This window comes from Dendrobates tinctorius, unplaced genomic scaffold, assembly GCF_039654945.1.
Source record: "Dendrobates tinctorius isolate UK_male_01 unplaced genomic scaffold, ASM3965494v1 ptg000139l, whole genome shotgun sequence".
In the NCBI taxonomy this organism is placed as follows: Eukaryota; Metazoa; Chordata; class Amphibia; order Anura; family Dendrobatidae; genus Dendrobates; species Dendrobates tinctorius.
The window spans coordinates 8,406,783-8,428,965 of record NW_027361807.1 but is presented as its reverse complement, the minus strand read 5'-3'; positions in this window follow the sequence as shown (position 1 = coordinate 8,428,965).

Below are 22,183 nucleotides of genomic sequence, written 5' to 3'. Positions count from 1 at the left end.
TGCAGCAGGAAGAGTTAATGTACAATATGCTGGACATGGACTGCTGTATATGAAGATGGGAGACAGCTAGACAGAGGAGCAGGGTGGTGAAGGACTGTGTTTTGCCACTAGAGGGAGACCAAGGACAGCAGAAAAGAAGGAAGGTGTAGTACTGCAGCTTGGCCACAAGATGGGAGCAAGGAGCAGTGAGAGCAGGGCTTAACATCTGCTTATGGCTACGAAACCGCAAAGTCATGGGGGGCGGGGTTACAGGAGCTCTAGAGGTGAATTTCCAGGGAGGGGATATATATAGTTGGAGAGAGTTCCAGAAGGCCAGTCCAGGGAGAGGAGCTCAGGAGTGAAGACTGGAGGGAGAGGCAGGACAAGAAGAAGCTCCAGGAAGGACTGGTGAGAGAGACGGTCAGAGGGGGTGGCCCTGACAGGAGAGCCGCAGGACAGAGAGAGCCCGGGAGGTACCAGAGACGGACGGAGTCGGACGGGTGAAGCGCTGTGGTGGTAGGCCTAGGGCAGCCACAGTGAAAGAGCCACAAGGGATGTCATTCAGGAAGACAGAAGAAAGGGAAAGGTACCCGGGCCTGTGTGCGGAGCTCGTTGTGCAGCAGCTGTTTGGTGCTGCGGTCGTCTAGAGGACGGCCAATAAAGAGGACCTGTTGGATGCACTTCATTCTCTGTCTCAGTCTGTTTGCGGCGGCAAAAGGGACCACCCCCCAGTCGGCACACCTACCTACATACCAACTTGTCGAGCTTTACAAATATCTCAAGGGCTGTCACATTGTAGAAGGATCAACTTTATTCTCATTTGCACAAAGAAAGACTAGAAGCAATGGGATGAAACTGAATGGGAGGAGACACAGATTAGATATTAGAAAAAACTTTTTGACAGTTAGAGTGATCAATGAGTGGAACAGGCTGCCACGAGAAGTGGTGAGTTCTCCTTCAATGGAAGTCTTCAAACAGAGGCTGGACAGACATCTGGCTGGGATGATTTAGTGAATCCTGCTTTGAGCAGGGGGTTGGACCAGATGGCCCAGGAGGTCCCTTCCAACTCTACGATTCTATGATTCTAAAGCCGCCACCAAGTTATGCCCATTATCGCACACAACCAGACTTCGGGTACCGTTACACTTAGCGATGCACCAGCGATCCCGACAATGATATGGATCGCTGGTGCATCGCTCAGTGGTCGCTAGTGAGCTGCCACACAGGCAGATGTCACCAGCGACATAGAAGGGGTCGGGGGTCGCTACCAACCTGTCAGACGCGGCGATCCTGACGTCCTCCCGCCCGCGTCCACGCGTCGCTCGTCGGTGCCACAGGAAGCCCAGCAGGAAGCGCCCGACGAGAAATGGTCCAGGACGTTCTCGCGCGACCAGCGATGACCAGCGGGGGAGCCGGTCGGAGGTAAGTATCAGACATAGCGATATCGCTAGCAATATCGCTGCTTCGTCACAAAATCGGTGATGTTACAGCGATATTGCTAGCGATATCGCTATGTGTAACGGGGGCTTTAGTTGGAGGTTCAGTGGGGAGAGCCACTGATCGGTCTGTTTTTTTATCCCTTTCAACTTCTCAGCTGCGTTGTGAGCTTTATCACCTATACAGATAAGCTTCAGCAGATCGTGCTGCTGCTTCACCAAGGCAGTACTGCAGATTTCCACAGCTGGGGAGTGATGGGGAGGCTAGTTCCGCTGAAGATGAGGAGGAGGAGAGACAGGAAGTGGAATTTATGAGGACACTGAAACCATGATTGAAGTTGGGCTCGCTATTCTTGGTGTGGGTAAGATGTGTGATGTCCCAACCTCTGACTCTGTCCCAGACTTCAACAGGTTAACCCAGTGTGATGTCAGGGAAATGTATCGTCCCTGTCCACAAGAACTTGTCCACGTGTCTGTGGTTAGGTGAACTTTCTGTGTGACTGTGTTGGCCTGAGCATGGATGATATTGTGTAACATGTGCTTAGGTACTGCAGGGACGGCATACCGGGAAAAATAGTGTCGGCTGGGAATCAAGTTCTGTGGGGCTGCCACTGCCAAGAGGTTGTGGAAAGACTCAGTTCCCACAAGTCGAAACGGCAACATTTCACATTTCCAAGGCTAGCAATCTGGCAATTTGGGTGTTTAGCATTTGGACCTGTGGGTGGGTGGCTGGATATTTCCGCTTTCTGTTAAACATCTGAGGCAGGGACAACTGAATGCTGCACTGGGACAATGAACTGGACATGGTTTCTGACTGTTGTCTGTGTGGAACCGCTGGTTGTGGGCATGGGCATCAGCGCCTGCCTCATGGTCAGCATACTAGAAAGGTCGTAACACAGGGGAAGGGGCAGTGGATTGACTCTCAGATACTGATTTTGTACCCAGGCGTACCACCCACCTACTGAGTTGCTTGGCTGCCATGTGCTGCCAACCTGAGCATACTGATGATGCTCAGGTTGGCAGTGTTCTTGCCTCTTCTTAGCTTGGTTTGGCAGATGCTGCAAATTACAGTTGTTTTATCTGAAGGACTTTCAGAAAAAAACTGCCATACTGGGGAACCACACACCTTTGGCCTGTTATCTTGTCGAGTGGGGGCGCTCTGTTTAACACTTGACCGAGTTCTACTTCTGGTTAAACCACTACCTCTTCTTGCCTGTTTTCTTGCTACGTATCCATCCCTTTCTGCACTGCTGTGCTGACTAGGTGTGTCACCGTGTCAGGTTGGATCAGTGGCCTCATCATCAACCACGTCGTCTTCCAATTCCTAAATCAGATCCTTCCTTGGAGTTGCGATTTAAGGCTGACCTAATGGCAACTGTGCATCATGATTATCCTCCACCTCTTCAGACATGAATTGACCTTCCACAGCATGACTTTCTCCTGGCCGTGGGCGCTCAAATGTTTGGACATCACTGCACTCCACCTCCTCACGACCCTCTTTAACGGTGCACGTTGAGAGGCCTGACAAATTACAAGGCAACGTAAACAGTTCCTCAGAGTGGCCAGAGTTGGCGTCATATGTCTCCTGGGTCGCTTGATGGTGGGAAGAAGAAGGACCAGGTTGAGGATTCTCCTGAGACTGGATTGTGTGGAAGACTTCGTGGTGCTGCTTGTCAACACACTGAAGCAAATTTTGACAGGTAACTAAAATGAGATATAGTCACCTTCGGATCAGTCACACGGCCTTGGTGGACACCACCACACCCACGTCCCTTAATGTTACACATTCTCATCTTGAATGTGTAATGCCTATGAAACGAAAAAAATACTGGCTTTATTTTTCACAATACCCTTACAAAGGTCTTATGTACAAATTCACTGTATCTAGCAATGTGTGGCTATTTTTTTGGAGGTCGCAGCTTGATTATACAGTGCAACAGCAGACTGGCGTAAATTACAGAACCTGTGATCAGAATAATATGGGACGAGAAGATATACCGTATATACTCATGTATAAGCCGAGATTTTCAGCCCATTTTTGGGGGCTGAAAGTCCCCCTCTCGGCTTATACACAAGTCATATTCCGGGGGGTGGACGGGGGGTCAGAGACCATACTCACCCCTCCTGGCACATCTCTGCAGCCCCTGCTTCTCCCTCAGCCGTCTACTTCCTGCGTTCAGCGGTCACGTGGCACCGATCATTAAACTCATGAATATGCACATATTTACAGTATGAGTTTAATGAGCGGTTCCACCTGACCAGCTGAATGCAGGAAGCAGACGGCAGAGGGAGAAGCAGGGTCTGCTGCTGCAGAGAAGACCGTGCGCCAGCAGGGGTGAGTATGACGGGGGCAGAGTGATATTCACCTGTCCTGGTTCCATCACTGAGCACTGCTGTGTCTCCAGGTCCTCTTCCTGTGACGGCAGAGGGCGCGATGACGTAGTCAGTGCGCACCCTCTGCTGTCACTGCAGAGATCCGGGAGACACAGCGGTGGACGGCCATGGAGTGGGGACCAGTAAATATCGCCGGTGCCTGGGGCTCAGGACACCAGCACCTGGTCCCCAGCGACGGAGAAGTGAGTATGTCTTTTTTTTATTGCAGCGGCAGCAGCAAATAAGGGGTATTTATCTATGGAGCATCTTATGGGGCAGCATTAACCCTTGTACAGCAGCAATATATGGGGGGTATTTATGGAGCATCTTATGGGGCAGCATTAACCCTTGTGCAGCAGCATATTATGGGGGGTATTTATGGAGCATCTTATGGGGCAGCATTAACCCTTGTGCAGCAGCATATGGAGGATATTTGTGGAGCATCTTCTTGGGGCAGCATTAACCTTTGTGCAGCAGCAGCATATGGGGGGTATTTATGGAGCATCTTCTTGGGCCAGCATTAACCCTTGTGCAGCAGCATATGGGAGGTTTATTTATGGAGCATCTTCGTGGACCACCATTAACCCTAGGTTTATACGCGAGTCAATAAGTTTTCCCAGTTTTTTGTGGCAAAATTAGAAATAGCACTGTATACAAGAAGTGTCCGCACCGTACAGAATAAGAAAATGATAATATAAATGATAATATATAAACCAATGTTAAAAACTAACCCCGAGGTAACAACGGAATATATATTAATTAGTTTTCTACATGTGCCATATTATAATCCAAAATTCATATAGCATAAAGTTCAATGTGTACTATATACCGAATCTTTCGGACTATAAGACACACCTGACCATAAGAAACACCCCAAATTTTGGGGTGGAAAATAGCAGAAAAAAGATTTTTATTAGTTGGGGGTCTGTCTTATTGTCCGAATTTAAGATATCTTACCTGAGGGCCGGTGGTGATACAGCGGAGTCACAGGAGGCATGGTCCCTTCCTCAGGAAGCCAGCGGTGGCAGAAGTGGGGCAATGCTGCAGTCCCAGGGTGCGAAGCTGCAGGTCCGGTGTCGGCGGTGAGGCAGAACACTGGACCTGGGTCCCTTCCTCAGGATGCCGGCGGCAGAAATGTGTTCACACTGCTGTTCGGTGTCCACGCTGATGTCCGGTGTCCACGCTGCTGTCCGGTATCCACGCTGCTGTCCGGTATCCACGCTTCAGTCTGGTGTCCATGCCGCAGGCCAATGTCCACATCGCGGCCCGGTGTCCACGGCGAGCGCATCATTGGTTTCCATGCGGCTATCTTCCTGAAGCCGTGGGCCGCTGGAGGCTTCAGGAAAATGACCGCCAGAGGCCGCGCTTGCACAGATTGAGATCTCGGCGGTCATTTTCCTGAAGCCGAGTACCGCCAAGATTTCAATCTGCGCAGGCGCGGCCTCCTGTGGCCATTTTCCTTTATCCTCCAGCGGCCCATGGCTTCAGAAAGATGGCCACAGGGAAAACGGTGATGCGCTCGCCGTAGACAGCGGTGTAGAAACCAGACAGCAACATGGACACCAGGCCGTGGCATGGACACATTTCTGCCACCTGCATCCTTAGGACGGGACCCTGCTCAGGTGCTCTTCGCACCTCCCTCTGCCGCAGCTTCGCCACACCTCTGCTGCTGCCGCAACCCCCTGGTATGCCTGCATTCGCACCATAAGATGCACTCCCCTTTTCGCCCCAAATTGTTTAGGAAAAAAGTGCATTTTATGGTGCGAAAAATACGGTAATTGAAATATAAATGACAGATTATTGACAAATGCCAGAAAAAAAGATTTTTTTTAGATTGCCTTGCTGACACACTCTTAAGGCGGAATAATGAAAATTGTTGCCTCTGCTAAATTGTCACGTAAGACTATCTTTATATGGATTGCGCCAGTTGCACAACTGCTAGATAAAGATATGCTATTTTTTAAACCAATAGAAAATTATGAGCAAGTGGAAAAAATAAAATTTGATCCAGCTTGAGACAGAGGCGGCTGCAATTTTACAAAGCTTTATTGGACAACTTAAAAATATGTTGGTTCTTTAAAAATCTCTTATAGCAAACACCAAGCACACCAGTGAGGAGGATCAACGCGTTTCAACTAAAAAAAAGTCTTAGTAATGATCATTTTTTTTTTTTTTTTTTAGTTGAAAACCATTAGTGGTTTTGCGCCAGTCACCCAACTGCTAGACAAATATTAGGTATTTAAGCAGTAGACGAGGAATATTATTAGCAATTACATTTTAAAATGGATGTTAACTCTATGATATTATTTTGCGGTAAAAAAAAATTATAGGCTGCTACACAGGAATATTATGTAGCTCCCAAAAAATGGTTTTGTTTATGCATTTACTACCTAATATTTAGTGATGAGCGAACGTGCTCGCCACTACTCAGTACTCGCCCGAGTATCACTGTACTCGGTGTACTCGGCGAGCACCGAGCATTTCCAGGATTACTTGGCGGGAACTCGGGTCTCCACACAGCATTTTTGGCGGACTTTAGAGACCCAATCACGCTGCAGAGATTATCTGTCAGGCTCTGAAACACCGCAGCCATCTTTGTTGTGGTCATGCAGTGATTGGCTGGCCTCACAGCATCATAAGAGGTATAAGAGACCGGACGCCGCCCTGCTCAGCACATTCAGCTCCTGATGGAGAGAGTGTAGGGAGAGCGGCTGCCTTGATAGGGTCAGAAATGGCGATTTATTAGGTAGTGTGGGGTCTACCATCCTAATTACTCACATTCAGCTAAACCAACAGTCCTTGTAAGGACTAATTCTGGAGAATATTGGTTCCAGTGTTAGGCAGGCAGGGTAATGTACGTCGCTGTATATACATTAGTGCAAGGCCTGCAGGCACTATATCTGTGCATATAGAGCATTACATATATCAAAAGAGTCCATTCCCTTCCTTTGTTCTGGTGCTGCTGTTGCTACCTGTGGGATATATTAGCCTTATATAGTTAGCCCCAGGTGTAATTGGAATTGGAATACAGGCCACACATTTTTTGCTGTAGTATCTTGGTGCCAGCTCATATCTGTACCTGCAAAAAGTTTGGCCAGTTTACAGTTTTTTTTTTTTTTTGCCTGGCTGTCAGTTTTGGTTAAATACACCAGTATTTAGGCAAAAAAAAACATTCAGGCCCCACATTATTTGCTGTGGTATCTCGGTGCCAGCTTATATCTGTGCGTGCTCAAATTTTGGGCAGTTAATGGAGGATTTCTTTTTTTGACTTGGCTGTAACTGTCGTTATATCCAGCAGTCTTTTGTATCCAAAAAATAAAAAAAATTAATACAGTCTGTTATCTCAGGCTAAGGCCTGGTGTATCTGTGGTGGAGAAATCTTGGCTTTGCAGGCATACTTATCACATCTAATTTTTCTCCAAATAAATCTATTTGTATTGAGCTTTTAAAATATTTCAGTAGTCCATTTAAAATGGGCAAGGCAAGGGGTAAGGGATGGGGAAGTGGACGTGATGCTCATGGTGTATGCAAAGGAAGAGGCCGTGGCCAAGCTGAAAGTGGGCCACAGCAAAGACCCACATCTTTGCGCTCGAGCTTCCTGTTCCAGTTTCTAGGGGACCGCACAACACCACTTTTGAAGCCAGAGCAGTGTGAAACGGTTCTTGGTTGGATAGCGGATAATGCTTCCAGTCACGTAGCCACCACCACCACCACCATGTCTTCCACACGGTCACGTTTGAGTAGCCGTGAGTGTGGACTGGATATTACCCTGATCCTCCTTCCTCCCACCATGCTGAGTGCCCTTAGACAACTGATCCCACACTCTGACACGCCGAAGAGCTGTTCAGCTCCCCATTTGGAGATTCGTGCCTCTCGCCCGCTCCACTTGAACTGGGACAAAATGATATTCCATGTAGCAATGCACAAATCTTTGAGCAGCCACGGTCACAAGAGGTGGACGATGATGAGACACAATTGCCGGAAAGTCAGAAGGAGGAGCAGGGTGCGGATGTGGAAGACGAGGTGGAGGATGACTGTTGTGAGTTCATTTTCCCCTTCACCATCGATGTCTGATGAACTCCCTCTTCTGGTGAAGGAAGGTAGTGAGGCTGATTACCAAACACCTGATCTGGTAGATGATGACTGGGTAACAGGAACTTCTGACTGGATATAAGGCAGCCGACGCCCTTCTGAGTCGCTGGTGATTTCTCTGCTGGATTCTTGGAGACCAGTCTGATTCCTGCTTCCCAAAGATAAGTTTTTGCTCTGCTATTGAACGTATTAGTTTTGTTTTGTTTACCTTGTTTTTTGGAGTTCAGCCATCCCCGGTCGGGGGTGTGCTGAGTTCCATTTTTGTCTCTGATCAGTTTGTCTCTTTGCTCTGTCTTCAGAATTTACCTGAGTGCTGATATAGTCTTTTTGAAGTCCTAGCGACTTCAGGGCCTGTTTTTCCTATCAGACGGATGGGACATTTTTTGGTAGGGTTTTTTACGGATTGCAGACAGCAGCTTTTCTATCCTGTCCTTTTTAGTTAGCTTGGGCCCCATCGTTTGCTCAACCTATCTTTCTATCTGTGTTAGTGTTTTCATCTTGCTTCACCGTCATTATATGTTGGGGGCTGCCTATTGCTTTGGGGTCTGCTCTGGGGCAGTTTAGATTTCCCCTTTCTTTCTTTAGGCCTATTTAGTTCTCCGGCTGTGATCGAGGGGTCTAGGGCATCATAGGAACCCCCCACGGCTACTGTTAGTTGTTGTGGATAGGATCAGGGGTCTGCAATCCGATAGCTACCAACCTCTCCGGTTTTCTGGACTTTGACCCAACCTGGCAGGAGAACATGCAGAGCCAGGAAAGCAGCACACGTGAGGAAGGAGGTATATCACCCAAACAGGCAGGAAGAAGCAGTGTGGTGGCCGTAAAAAGAAGGCATGCATCCGTTCCTCGTACCACCAACTAGACGGAAGTTGCCATTCCAACTGTTAGATCTTCACGAGTCTGGTTATTTTTTAAAGACTCTGCGGATAACCACAGACAGGCCATTTGCAGCACTTGCCATGCCCGCATCAGCAGGGGTAGCAAAACTACCAGCCTGACCATCACCATGATTAGGCACATGGCAGCAAAGCACCCGACTTTGTGGGCTGAACCCCAGGATCCAGAAACACTGTCTGCATGTGATAACACTGCTTCTTCCACTGTTTTGCATCCAAGCCAATCCCCAGTTCACCGTGCCTGTGAAGATGCCTCGGGCCCTGCACCTGTTGTTGCCCACAGTGAACCAGCACCATCATCAAGCCCATCCACGTCCATGTCCCAGCTCAGCCTTCAGTTGTCTATACCCCTGTCATTGGAATGCAAGTGGAAATACACAGCCAATGCCCCACAGGCCACCGTACTTAATTCACACATTTCTCATCTGCTTGCACTCTAAATGTTGCCTTTTAGGCTCCTTGAGATGGAAGCTTTCTGCAACCTGATGGCGGCGGCCGTCCCAAGGTACTCAGTGCCCAGTCGCCACTATTTCTCCCGTTTTGCCATACTGGCATTACGCCAGCATGTGTCCCACTACATTACCCATGCCCTCAACAATGCTGTTACTGGGAAAGTCCACCTAATCACGGACACGTGGACAAGTGCCTGTGGGCAGGGATGGTACATCTCACTGATGGCACACTGGGTTAATGTAGTGGAAGCTGGGACCCTGTTGGACCTTTGGATGGAACAAATCCTCCCCACGCCGAGGATTGCGGGCCCTGCGTCAATCAGGGTTGCCCCAACAGTCTACAGCTCCTGCACCACCTCCTCCTCCTCCTCTTCTTCAGCCTCCATCTCTGAAATGAACACATCAGTCAGATGCTGGAAGCACTGCAGCACTGCCTCAGCCAAGCGGCAACAGGCTGTGCTGAAGCTAATCTGCATAGGTGACAAACCACACAATGCAGAAGAGTTGTGGACAGCGCTGAAAGAGCAGTGAGATATTTGGCTGACAAAGCTGAACCTACAGTCAGGTATAGTCATGTGTGACAATGGCCGTAACCTGGTGGCAGTTCTGAGGCAAGGTGAGCTCACACACGTACCTTGCCTGGCCTATGTTCTTAACCTCTCGTTTCAACGTTTTCTCAAAAGCTACCCGGAGTTGCCGGATCTGCTAGTGAAAGTATGCCATCTGTCTGCCCATTATAGAAAGTCAGCTACAGCTTCAGCCGCCCTTGCCGGGCTTCAGCAGCGTTTGCAGCTTCCGGTTCACTAACTGGTGTGTGATGTCCTCACGAGTTGGAACTCTACTGTTGTGAACACTTTTGACCTGGCTTCTGAGTTTGGGCTCCCTCTGGTGGTTGCTGCTGGTAATGGAGCTGGTCTGGCTGACAGAAGTCAATCACCTGAGGAGGATGATTGGAGGTCAGGTGTTTCAGACTGGAGTGATTTAAGTGAGCAACCTTCCCTCAGCTCTTGCCGGTGATTTGGTTTTCTTCCTGAGCATTTTGGAAGTCTGCTTGCTTCCTGCGTCGTCCTGCACCTTTCAGATAAGTTATTTGTCTGCCTGAATCTTTTTGCATTTGCTCCATTTTTTGCTTTTCTCTGATTTCTGCCTTGCTGGTGTGAGTCCAGGCTGGTTCCCTGCTGCTTTATTTTGCCACAGCTTATGTCAGTCTTGCAGTATTTCTAATCCCCTGTTATATCAGTATCTTTTGTTTGCGTCCAGTTACACCAGAGTTCTGATTTAGTGGGGGAGAGGTCTGTGGCCTCAGTATTTTTGCATATCAGACGTGTTGGCATTTTTCTTAGGGTTTTTGGCGTGATTGCAGGCAGTATCCTTTCCTGTCCTATTCTATCTAGAAAGTTTGGGCCCCATCATTTGCTTACTCTACTTTCTGCCTGTGTTTGTGCCTCATCTTGTCTCACTTGCAATATATGTTCGGGGGCTATTTATTCCTTTGGGGGTCTACTCCGGGGAAGTTTAGCTTTCCCCTTTCTCTCTTTAGGCTTAGTTAATCCTTTGGCTGTGCTGAGGCGTCTAGGGCATCGTACGTCCCACAGCTAATTCTAGTTGTGTTGTCAGTTTAGGGGTCTGCAATCCGCTAAGTTACCAACCTCTCTGGTTATCTGTTGCCTCGCATATTCCCCTATTATCCTCCTCGGTTACCTAATCATAACACTCTACCCTGCATATGTTGGAAAGAATTTGTGAGCAGAAGAGGGCAGTTCTTGAGTACCAGCTTCAACAAAGCCGTCGATATTCAGTTCCAACTCCACACATAAGACCTCAGGAGTGGACATGGATGTCAGACATATGTACTATCATCCAGAACTTTGAAAACTGCACCAAGATGATGAGTGGCGATGACGCCATAATTAGCGTCACCATCCTGCTTCTCAGCTTTCTGAAAACCTCTCTGCTCACAATTAAAGATGATGCATTGCAGGCAAAGCAAGAGGACATGGAGCAAGGAAACATACTGGGTGATTAAACTCAGCCCAGCCTCATGTCGTCGCCACGTGGATTGGAAGACAATGAGGAAGAGGAAGAACAGGAGCTACTTTCATGCGCTATAGATGGTACTACAAGCACAGCTGTCATACTGTCTGTTCAGCGGGGATGGCCTGAGGACAGGGAGGAGGATGAGAAGGAGGAGGAATGCATGGTCAGTCGTCCTGTTGGTGAGGACACGGAAGTCTTTCCCGTTACCAGTGTGGCACACATGGCTGACTTTATGTTGCGCTGCGTTTCCCATGACCCTCGCATTATAAAAATTTTTGGTGACACTCATTACTGGTTGGTGACACTTCTAGACCCACGTTACAAGTAGAACTTTCAATCTCTTCTTCCAGAGGCAGAGAGGTGTACAATAATGTTGCTGTACCATAGGGCCCTTGTATCGTAATTAATGAAAAAATTCCCATGTGAGAACGCTGACAGGAGACGTCAGAGTTTGTTGTACAGCCAAGGAGTCCAAACGAGAGAGACAGAAGTACAATCCAGCTCAGGCAGTGGAACAATGGCAAAGTTCTAGGACAATTTTCTCAGACCCTCCCATCGTGCCGGTACAGAAGCAAGGGGTGCTATGTTTGGGAAGATGGTGAGGGAGTACCTTGCAGATCGTACAAACATCCTCCGGGATTCCTCTGTGCCTTTTAACTATTGGGTAACCAAGCTGGACACGTGGCTCTCTACGCCTTGGAGGTTCTGGCCTGCCCTGCTGCTAGCGTTCTGTCAGAAAAGGTTTTTAGTGCTGCTGGTGGAATTATCTATATATATAATCATCTTATGGTGTCTGTCTGTCTGTAACTGAAATCACGCCAGGCCACGACCAATCAGCGGCAGGCGCAGTCAGGCGCAGCGCTCAATAGAATTAAGATTAAAAAAAAAGGTTATGCTCACCTTCCGATGGCGTCCGATCTCCTTTCCACGCACCTGGCCTCGTGGTCCCAGTAATGCCTTGTGGCTTAGACCGGAGATGACGTCACTCTCACGAGAGCGCGATGTCATCAGCGGTCTAAGCAGCAAGGCATTACTGGGACCGCGAGGCCTGGCGTGTGGAGTGGAGATCCCAGGCCGTCGGAAGGTGAGTATATAACTGGTTTTTATTTTAACAGAGCCCATGCATACCAGGATGGGGGGTGAGGGGGACCACGCATACCAGGAAAGGGGGGGGTGACAGGACCATGCATACCAGGAAAGGGGGGTGACGGGGACCATGCATACCAGCAAAGGGGAGTGAGGGTGACCATGCATACCGAGAAAGGGAGGTGAGGGGACCATGCATACCATGACAGGGGGGTGAGGGTGACCATTCATACCAGCAAAGGGGGGTGAGGATGACCATGCATACCAGGAAAGGGAGTTGAGGGGACCATGCATACCAGGAAAGGGGGGTGAGGGGTACCATGCATACCGGGATTGGGGGGTGAGAGGACCATGCATTCCAGGATTGGAGGGTGAGGGGACCATGCTTACCAGGATTGGGGGGTGAGGGGTACCATGCATATCAGGATTGGGGGGTGAGAGGACCATGCATATCAGGATTGGGGGGTGAGAGGATCATGCATATCAGGATTGGGGCGTGAGAGGACCATGCATACCAGGAAAGGGGGGTGACGAGACCATGCATACCAGGAAAGAGGAGGACCATGCATACCAGGAAAGGGGGGTGAGGGGACCATGCTTACCAGGAAAGAGCAGTGAGAGGACCATGCATACCAGGATTGGAGGGTGAGGGGACCATGCTTACCAGGATTGGGAGGTGAGGGGACCATGCTTACCAGGATTGGGGGGTGAGGGGACCATGCTTACCAGGATTGGGGGGTGAGAGGACCATGCATTCCAGGATTGGAGGGTGAGGGGACCATGCTTTCCAGGATTGGGGGGTGAGGGGACCATGCTTACCAGGATTGGGGGGTGAGAGGACCATGCCTTCCAGGATTGGGGGGTGAGAGGACCATGCATTCCAGGATTGGGGGGTGAGGGGTACCATGCATATCAGGATTGGGGGGTAAGAGGACCATGCATATCTGGATTGGGGGGTGAGGGAACCATGCATATCAGGATTGGGGTGAGGGGACCATGCATACCAGGATAGGGGGGAGGGGTACCATGCATATCAGGATTCGGGGGTGAGAGGACCATGCATATCAGGATTGGGGGGTGCATTATTGCATTATTATTAAACTTCATAAATAAACTACATACATATTCTAGAATACCCGATGCGTTAGAATCGGTCCACCATCTAGTAACACATAAGCGCATCCGCCTATCAACTGACAATGCTGACAGGCTGACTCTTCTATCAATTCTTCCCATTTAATCTTATATTTTTCATTTTTCCCTATCAGTGGAGCATCCTCTTATGACCTAGTGTATACCTCTCCAATATAAAAATAGTGAAATCCTATTATGTTATATTTTTATTTATATCCCTGTCTCTGAGCTGTTGCTAGGGACGAACATATCTCGTTGAACACATTCTGGCTTTATATCTATGAACCTGCGTTCGCCCCTCTGTTTTGTTAATTTCTTTCATGTGTGGATTAATTTTTATTTTTTATTTGTTTGATTTCAGTATGATTTATCATTATGTCTCCTCATTCTCCACTACTAGATGACCAGGGTTAACGTGTTCTGTGATGTTACAGGCAGACCAATTTTTGGCAAGGGTGTCTATGATGCCCATAGTATATTTTTAAAAAATGTAGCCCCCCATGGGGAAATGTTTGTCAGCCCATGCACTGCGTGTATGGGCATTACAAGTCCAGGGGACCTGCTCCTTTACTTTGGGCCTAGTTTTTACTGAGGACTTCATCAATGTCTCCACCTTGTCCGCCACTAGATGACCAGGGTTAATGTGTTCTGTGATGCTACAGGCAGTACAATTTTTGTCAAGGGTGTCTATGATGCCCATAGTATATTTTTAAAAAATTTAGTGTTAGGCATCGGGTTCCTGTCTCTGCACAGCAGGAATCCCAAGCCTTGCCTTCGGCGGTCTCCCATTCCTCTTCGGCCGTAGAGGAGGCTGCTCAGCAGACTCATTGATCCCGGCGCTCTGCCCAGACTAGCACTGTGGGTCTGGTTGCTGCTGCCACCTCTGGTCCAGCTATAGCAACGCATGCTGGTCAGCAGCGAGCTACTCCAGGGACTAAGCCCTCCTTTTGGTCTACTGAGCATGCCCATGGGATGATCTCTCATTGGAGATCGGAGGTCACATGCTCAGGTCCTTCTCCAGCTCAGATTGGACCATCAGGAAGGACCTGGAAGGACACTGCTATGAATGGCTTGCATGGCTGCTCGGCCATGCGCTAGTATACACAGTATTTGGTAGAGGTGTGTGTGTTGATGGATGCTTGTGAAACGCTGACTGACTTATTTTGAAACTCCTTCCCTTTGATACGCCTGTGATTAGAGTTAGAGTTTACAGTCAGCGCCGAGTTGTGACACTGCCTAGTGCCACAGTGCTCCCTGCTCCTCACCTATGCTACCGCCAGTGGGCGCCAAGCTATAAGGCATCACTGTACCGCCTCAAGTAGCTGCAACCGCCAGTAGCGGTGCCGTGTGCAAGTTGTGCGCTTTCCTTGCCCTAATCAGGGAGGTTAGTGGCGTCCGCCAGAGCAGTGCAGCGCGCACCTAGCGTGCTTATATTTCTATTGCTCTCTCCGGCACCGCAGCTGCGGCGCCGAGCGCTAGTGATCTAGAGGGATTCTAACCCTGTGCCTCTGGGGCAGAGTCCTGTGACCGTATTCTAGCGCTCATCCGACCGAGGCCTGTGAGTTTTAACAGGCTTCGGTAGTTACACTCTGCGGCAAGGCGGTTCTGTGAAGCAACAGAACTCACCACTGTACACACAGGGTGACTTTAACCTGCGTGTGTTTATCTATTACTTTGCCGTATAGTCTCCGCCATTACCGAGCAGCAGTTTACCATCTCTGCACGGTGGACCCCAGGCTGCAGACGCACCTCATTATCATTTTATTATTTGTTGCGTTCCGCCAGCCTAACATGTAGCCCCCATAGGGAAATGTTTGTCAGCCCATGCACTGCGTGTATGGGCATTACAAGTCTAGGAGACCCTCTCCTTTACATTGAGCTTCGTTTTTACTGAGGCCTTCATAAATGTCTCCTCCTTGTCCGCCACTAGATGACCAGGGCTAACGTGTTCTGTGATGCTACAGGCTGTCCAATTTTTGGCAAGGGTGTCTATGATGCCCATAGTATATTTTTAAAAAATGTAGTCCCCTTGGAGAAATGTTTGTCAGCCCATGCACTGCGTGTATGGGCATTACAAGTTTAGGAGACCCGCTCCTTTACATTGGGCCTAGTTTTTACTGAGGCCTTCGACAATGTCTCCACGAGATGACCAGGGTTAACGTGTTCTGTGATGCTACAGGCAGTCCAATTTTTGGCAAGGCTGTTTTTATGGTGCCCGTTACTAATTTGAAGCCAAAACAAATGTTACTCCCCCAGGGGGAAATTTCATAAAAATGAGATGTACGTATATTCTTCCCATTTGTTATTATATTTTCAATTTCTCCTATCTGTGGAACATCCTCTTATGACCTAGTGTATACCTCTCCAATATAAAAATAGTGAAAGCCTATTATATTATATTTTTATTTATATCCCTGTCTCTGAGCTGTTGCTAGGGGCAAACATATCTCATTGAACACATTCTGGCTTCATATCTATGAACCTGTGTTCGCCCCTCCCTTTTATTGTTTTCTTTCATAGGTGGATTCACATTTTTTATTTATTTGTTTGATTTCAGTATGATTTATCATTATGTCTCCTCATTCTCCGCCACTAGATCACCAGGGTTACCAGTCCAATTTTTGGCAAGGGTGTCTATCATGCCCAGAAAATATTTTTAACAATTTTACTCCCCCAGGTAGAAATGTTTGTCAGCCCATGCACTTAGTGTATGGGCATTACAAGTCTAGGAGACCCGCTCCTTTTTAGTGGGACATTTTTTGTTAAGAGACCTTCCTACATGTTTCTTCCAAGGTGGTATTGGGGTACATATGACCTGGCAGCAGGGCAGGCCTTGCAGTCAATCCATAAGAAAGCAGAATGGGAGGACAAAATGAATAATGTGAAGTGGATTTTCCTGTGCCCATTCAGTATGTGGGTTCAAAGGCTTATTGGGGTGCATATGAATTGGTAGAAGGGCAGGCCTTGCAATCAATGCAACATTTTTTATGGAAGCCATCCTGGACATCTCGTGAAAGGGGTATTGGTGTGCGTCGTAATTCTTGGCAACCCATCCACTTACTGTATAGGCTATAACAGTTTAGGAGACCCACTGTTTAATAATGACCCTTTAAGCAGATTAATGCTGCCTGATGCCCCAGTAAAAATAGACTCTGTGACTTTAAGAGTCACTCCTTCATAAATGAAACAAGATATGTCTGCTTATGGGTCACACATCACATGCCCATCTAGGGTTGGTAAATGACATTACCTAGTGAATGCATTTTTTTTTGTTGAAAGCAATGTTAAAGTTGAAGACCGCTTCAAAAACGCTGCGTCTGAACATAGCCCAAGTGAGGGAGGAACATTTTGGTCTGGGGTTATTTATTTTGCCTTATATACAAGTCATTAACCTGGAAAGGATGTACCTTAACATATTTCCCAGCAAAATCCGTTTTGGTTTCATTTTGGTATGTTTTTTGGTGCACTGTAAAAATGGCATGAAACTCTGAAAACATTGTTTAAAGCTGTGAACTAGGAGTCAGGAATGCTTCCAGGGGCGATCCCCATGATGTCCCCGTGTCATTTGAGCAGTGTTTCCATCATTTTCTGATGTTTTTAGACCTTAAGGCTGTGTGCACACGCTGCGGATTTTGCTGCGGTTCTGCAGCGGTTTTGGCCGCTGCGGACCCGCAGCAGTTTTTGCTGCGGTGTACAGTACCATGATTCCCTATGGGAATCAAAAACCGCAATGCAGATGGTGCGGAATTTTCCGCACGGATTATCTGCGGTTTTCAATCCGCAGAAAGAATTGACATGTCAATTCTTTCTGCGAATTCCCCTGCGGTTTGCCATCTCCTCCATTGAGGAGATGAAAAACCGCAGGGCAAAACCGCAGAGCAATCCGCAGGTCAAACCGCAGGAATTTTGACCTGCGGTTTCACCTGCGGATTTTACAAAATCCGCGCGGATGAATCCGCACCTAATCCGCAGCGTGTGCACACAGCCTTAAAGGACCCCCGAGAGGGAATCGCAGTAAAAATGCTCAGGTCTCCCGTAGACTTACATTGGGCTCGTTGTTCTGTCCGAGTACCCGAGTATTCCAATTTGCTCGACCCGAGCAACAGGCACACGAGCATTTTAGTGCTCGCCCATCACTAGATGAAACCCTTCCTATTTCACCCTAGTCCCACAGTCTGTTCCTAATACCAACTACTATATGACACAGTGGATAATAGCAGAGATCTGTAGCATGTACTTGCAATGATGAGAACACCCAGGAGCCTGCCTTTCACTCCCTAATTACTCGCCAAGTAGCGGATAACCCGAATACCGTACTATTCGTGCAAGTAACAAATAGTGCCCAATGTATTCGCTCATCACTAATAAATATGTCAAAGGGTATAAAAAAATATATAGGTAAAATACAGTCAAAATACATAAATTATATCAGATCGAGCACCTTATGGGGGTAAGGTGGCATGGATAAAGCCGATGGGGGCACAGGGAGTAATCAGCTAATCAGCAGTACTGAGCAAGTAAGAAGATGTAAAAATGGTATAAGGAATAGCTAGCTGTATGAGGGTCCCCACAGCTGGAAAGATACAGTGGGATCAGACACACACTGGCACTAAATAGGGATGCTGAGAAAATAGAGGCTTTAGAATTGGCTGCCTGTGGAGCACAAAGGGGAAACAGTAACACAGGTGGGAGCAAAGTTGCAGGCACATGAGATTGCAGATGCAAGCAAAAGGTTGATGATGCAAGGTGGTTACCCGGTGGTCGTGGTGATGAGTGCAGGAACGCACCCCTACGCGCATTTCGGATGGAGTCCTGCATCAGAGGACTGACATATATATAAAATATATATCCTGTGTTTGTGTGTTTGTACATATACTACCTCAATCTGATATAATTTATGTATTATGATTGTGCTTTACCTATATGCATTTTTTATGCCCTTTGATATATTTATTTATAGGTATTACGTATTTCATATACATTTGGTCGCTTATCTTAACCATGTCCTTACACATTGTTACCTTACATCTTGGTCTACATGTTTTGATTCCAATATTAGTCTATTTATTAGATTATATATTAATAATTTTCTCTGGATCATTATAATGTTGTTTACATGAGTGCATTCACGCATCTGCTTTCAGTGCCACTGTCACGATAAGGGGGTGTGACCATGGCTATCACAGGCACAAGGGGGCTCTTATCTTAGTTATCCCACTGTTGGCACCATGTGATAAAACACAGTAAGCTAGTCTTGCCCTCACAATTTACCGCAGGGGGGGTTATTTTAATTATCCCACCACTGCGACAATATGTTACAAGCTGCCGGGATTTATGGATATCCCCACTTTCAGTTCCACTTTGGAACTCGCAGCTTGCCGATGCACCCCTTACCCTCCGGTCAGTCAAGGAACTACACCTAGGATAATTAGTCACCGGACGGCTACTTGTTGTGCACTGGCTATTAGGCCGCTGCAGTGAGGGAATTATAACTAGTCCTGGCCGCATTCAGACAAATCAGCTTATAAAACCCCTTTCCGTCACTGCTAGCCCGCCTGCCCAGAGCACACTTCGCTGCCGCCAGCGTCCGATTTCTCTTATCAATATTTAAAATTAATAGAGGGGTTCGAAGCTAATCCAAATCAGTAGTGTAATTAGCTTACAGGCACGTGAATTTGTCACAGAGCAAAGAGACTGAACTAATAAATTTTATAGTTTATTCCCAAAAGGTGGGCAGTGTTTACAGAAGATAAAAAGGTGTTACGATATGAGACAATAACAGTATGTACAATGCAACTACAAAATGAAGGGATTTAAAAACAGAGATAAACTTACATGTTGCTTAGATCATTTCAGCCAGAACCATGCGGGGAGGAGGAGCCAGACATCATAATTCATGGATGAGGTCTTGTGGCAACAGCTGCCAGGCAGCAACCAACTGGGGGGGCTCAGCTGCAGACTTATAAGTCTGGGCTTGTGACATCACTAAAGGGGCTGGCTTTTGACAGTCCTCCCCCTGCTCTCACAGTTACAATCTGGCTAAAAAACTTATCATAATGATAACTCGCAGAGGGTACCTCGTATAGAAACGCACATAGTAGCATCTTTTCCAGCTTGTCGCTGGCATTCATTCAAAACCAAACTCGAACTAGTTATTCCACACCGTTCAGGAGAAATCCATTTCTCTGGTTCTGTTGGCGCTGGAACTTAGCAAGGACCACTGTAGTGAAGCCCGTTAGGAGAACGTCCCAGTGTGTCATTTTCATATTTCTGTCATAAACTGGCAGCTTTTTATGACCAAATTATTAGATTCTCATTATTGTCTATGAGAGTAGCTGCACATGTTGGAAACAAAGAGACCCCCTGCTGGGAGGCAGGAAGCCAGGGACTAGTAATTCAGGTTACACTGGTCGTGTGTGTGAGCTGTGGGGGAGGAACAAGAGGGTGAGTGGCTGCTGTCTCAAGTTACAGGATGCCAGTGAGCCGAAATATGCAGGCAAAGAGAAAAGAACAGGGGGGTCAAGCCCGCACACTGACTTAACAGAGCTCAGTATGTGAATAGAAGATTCTGCAATGTGATAATCAGGGGAATCTTACCTCATATTTTACATTATCGTTACAGCCACATTTTACCATTTTGTCTCAATGAAGTTTATGTTTTATCTCTCTATCATTTTTCCTTCCATTTTTACCTAATGTTCACTATTTCCTCCCTAGTCATCAAGGAAAAATAATGGTGGAACAGTGTGTTAACAGTGGTTGCCTCAGAATTTGAGAAAAAGAAGTGCATAGGAGCATAAAAACAATAAAGATGCATCAAGTCTAGCTCAAAACATTAGCTAGAATTTTTCCTGTGGTGATACCTGAGAAGGTGGAATGATTGGTGTTAATGATGCATTGTACTAATTGGAGCTCATCTATTCCTCTACCTGTCTCTTGAATCTCTCATCCTATCCGCTCAATTGCCACCAAAAAGGATTTGTCTCCACTCTTCCCATGTCTGTCTTCACTGGTCACTTACTGCTCCTATAGCGTGCCGTGGGGCTTTCGCCATAGGCAAGCTACTAATTTCTTATGCCCCGGCAAGTTACTTGGAAGTGGGGGGTCCTGGCTGTATATGTGGACTTGTGCTGTGGGGCGCTATGCCCTTGCAGGCCACATGTGATCGATGACTTTGGTTGACCAGGACTAGATATTTGACTTCATTGAGGGAAACCACCAGTCCAAAATAAATTTTCTACTGAACGATAACTTGGCAGGGATTATATATGGTAGATAGTGGGTGCACATCTTGATGAATGTTTCTTTCACAATCCTTCACCCGTTACTTGTTCTCTGTCTTCACCATTCCTCACTACTTCAACATAACCCAGCTCAGGACTGCAGTCCATCAAGTCCTATTCTCAACCTTTGGTTCCATGCCTTCTTTCCCCTCAAGGGAACTGTGATGCCAATATGGCCGGTCCTTAACGTCTCTGTCACTGATGCCTTGAAACTCTCGCCCAGGGCACGCTCTTCATCTAACGTACTATGTCCCATTTTGGCTCGTTACCTCTTGGAGTTATAAACTCTGGGCTAGGTGTCCTTTTCTTGAACCTTTCTCTGGTCAGGCACTCTGTCTTTCAGTCACTTCTTCTCTTCTTTCTACCGGGATCTTGCCATCTTCCATCACGGTCTCTTCTCACGTTAGAGACACCCACGTCATGCGGCACTACTCAGTTCAGACCTTAGGTCTGCTTTCTACTCACACTGGGCCCTATATAACATGCTGACAGGAATCTGTCTCTATCCCTTCATCTTAGCCCATCCCACTCTGGGCTAATCCCAGTTTTTTAACTCTAACTCTCCCTACCATCAAGTAAAACACATTACCAATATCATTAAAACATATCACAATTCAAATTACACAATATAACATTACTAGAGTTGAGCGAAACGGGTCGAAAAAATTCAAAAGTCACCGACTTTTGGCAAAGTCGGGTTTCATGAAACGAAACCCGACCCTAGGATGAGGTCGGCCACGAGGTCGGCGACTTACGCGCCAAAGTCGCGTTTCAAAAGTTTGTTTTGCGCTCTTTTTCAGCCAATCAGGATCCACGGACACTGTGGGCAACATGATGACATAGGCACGGGTCACCACCATCTTTCAGAAGGGCATGCAAGTGATTGGCTTGCTTTGGTGGGCGTCACAGGGGGTATAAAAGGGCGTGCACGCCGACCGCCATCTTACTTCTGCCGATCTTAGTATAGGGAGAGGTTGCTGCTGATTCTGTAGGGAGAGCGTTAGGCAGGGAAGAAGACAAAAAAACTGCTTCTGCTGCTAGCGATTTGGCCTGCACAACACACAAGTCACTGTGTGTGCAGTGCAAGGGGAGGCTATATTGTGGTGTATCAGTGGTGTTGGTTGTTGGGCTGCCTTCTAAGGCTTCCTGACACGCTGGCATTGCTGTTTACCCACTGCTCCGCAAACTGCTTTTTTAAAAGCAATCCAATCTCCCTTATCCTCTCGTCACTTTGGTCACAGGCAGCTGTGCCATCGAGCGTGTCACATAGCGCTCAGATATCAGTGGGCCGCACACAATCCACAAGTGTCCAGTGTCCAAAAGTGTACGCAGAGATTCAAAATCTCCATTATCCTCTCGTCACTTTGGTCACAGGCAGCTGTGCCATCGAGCGTGTCACATAGCGCTCAGATATC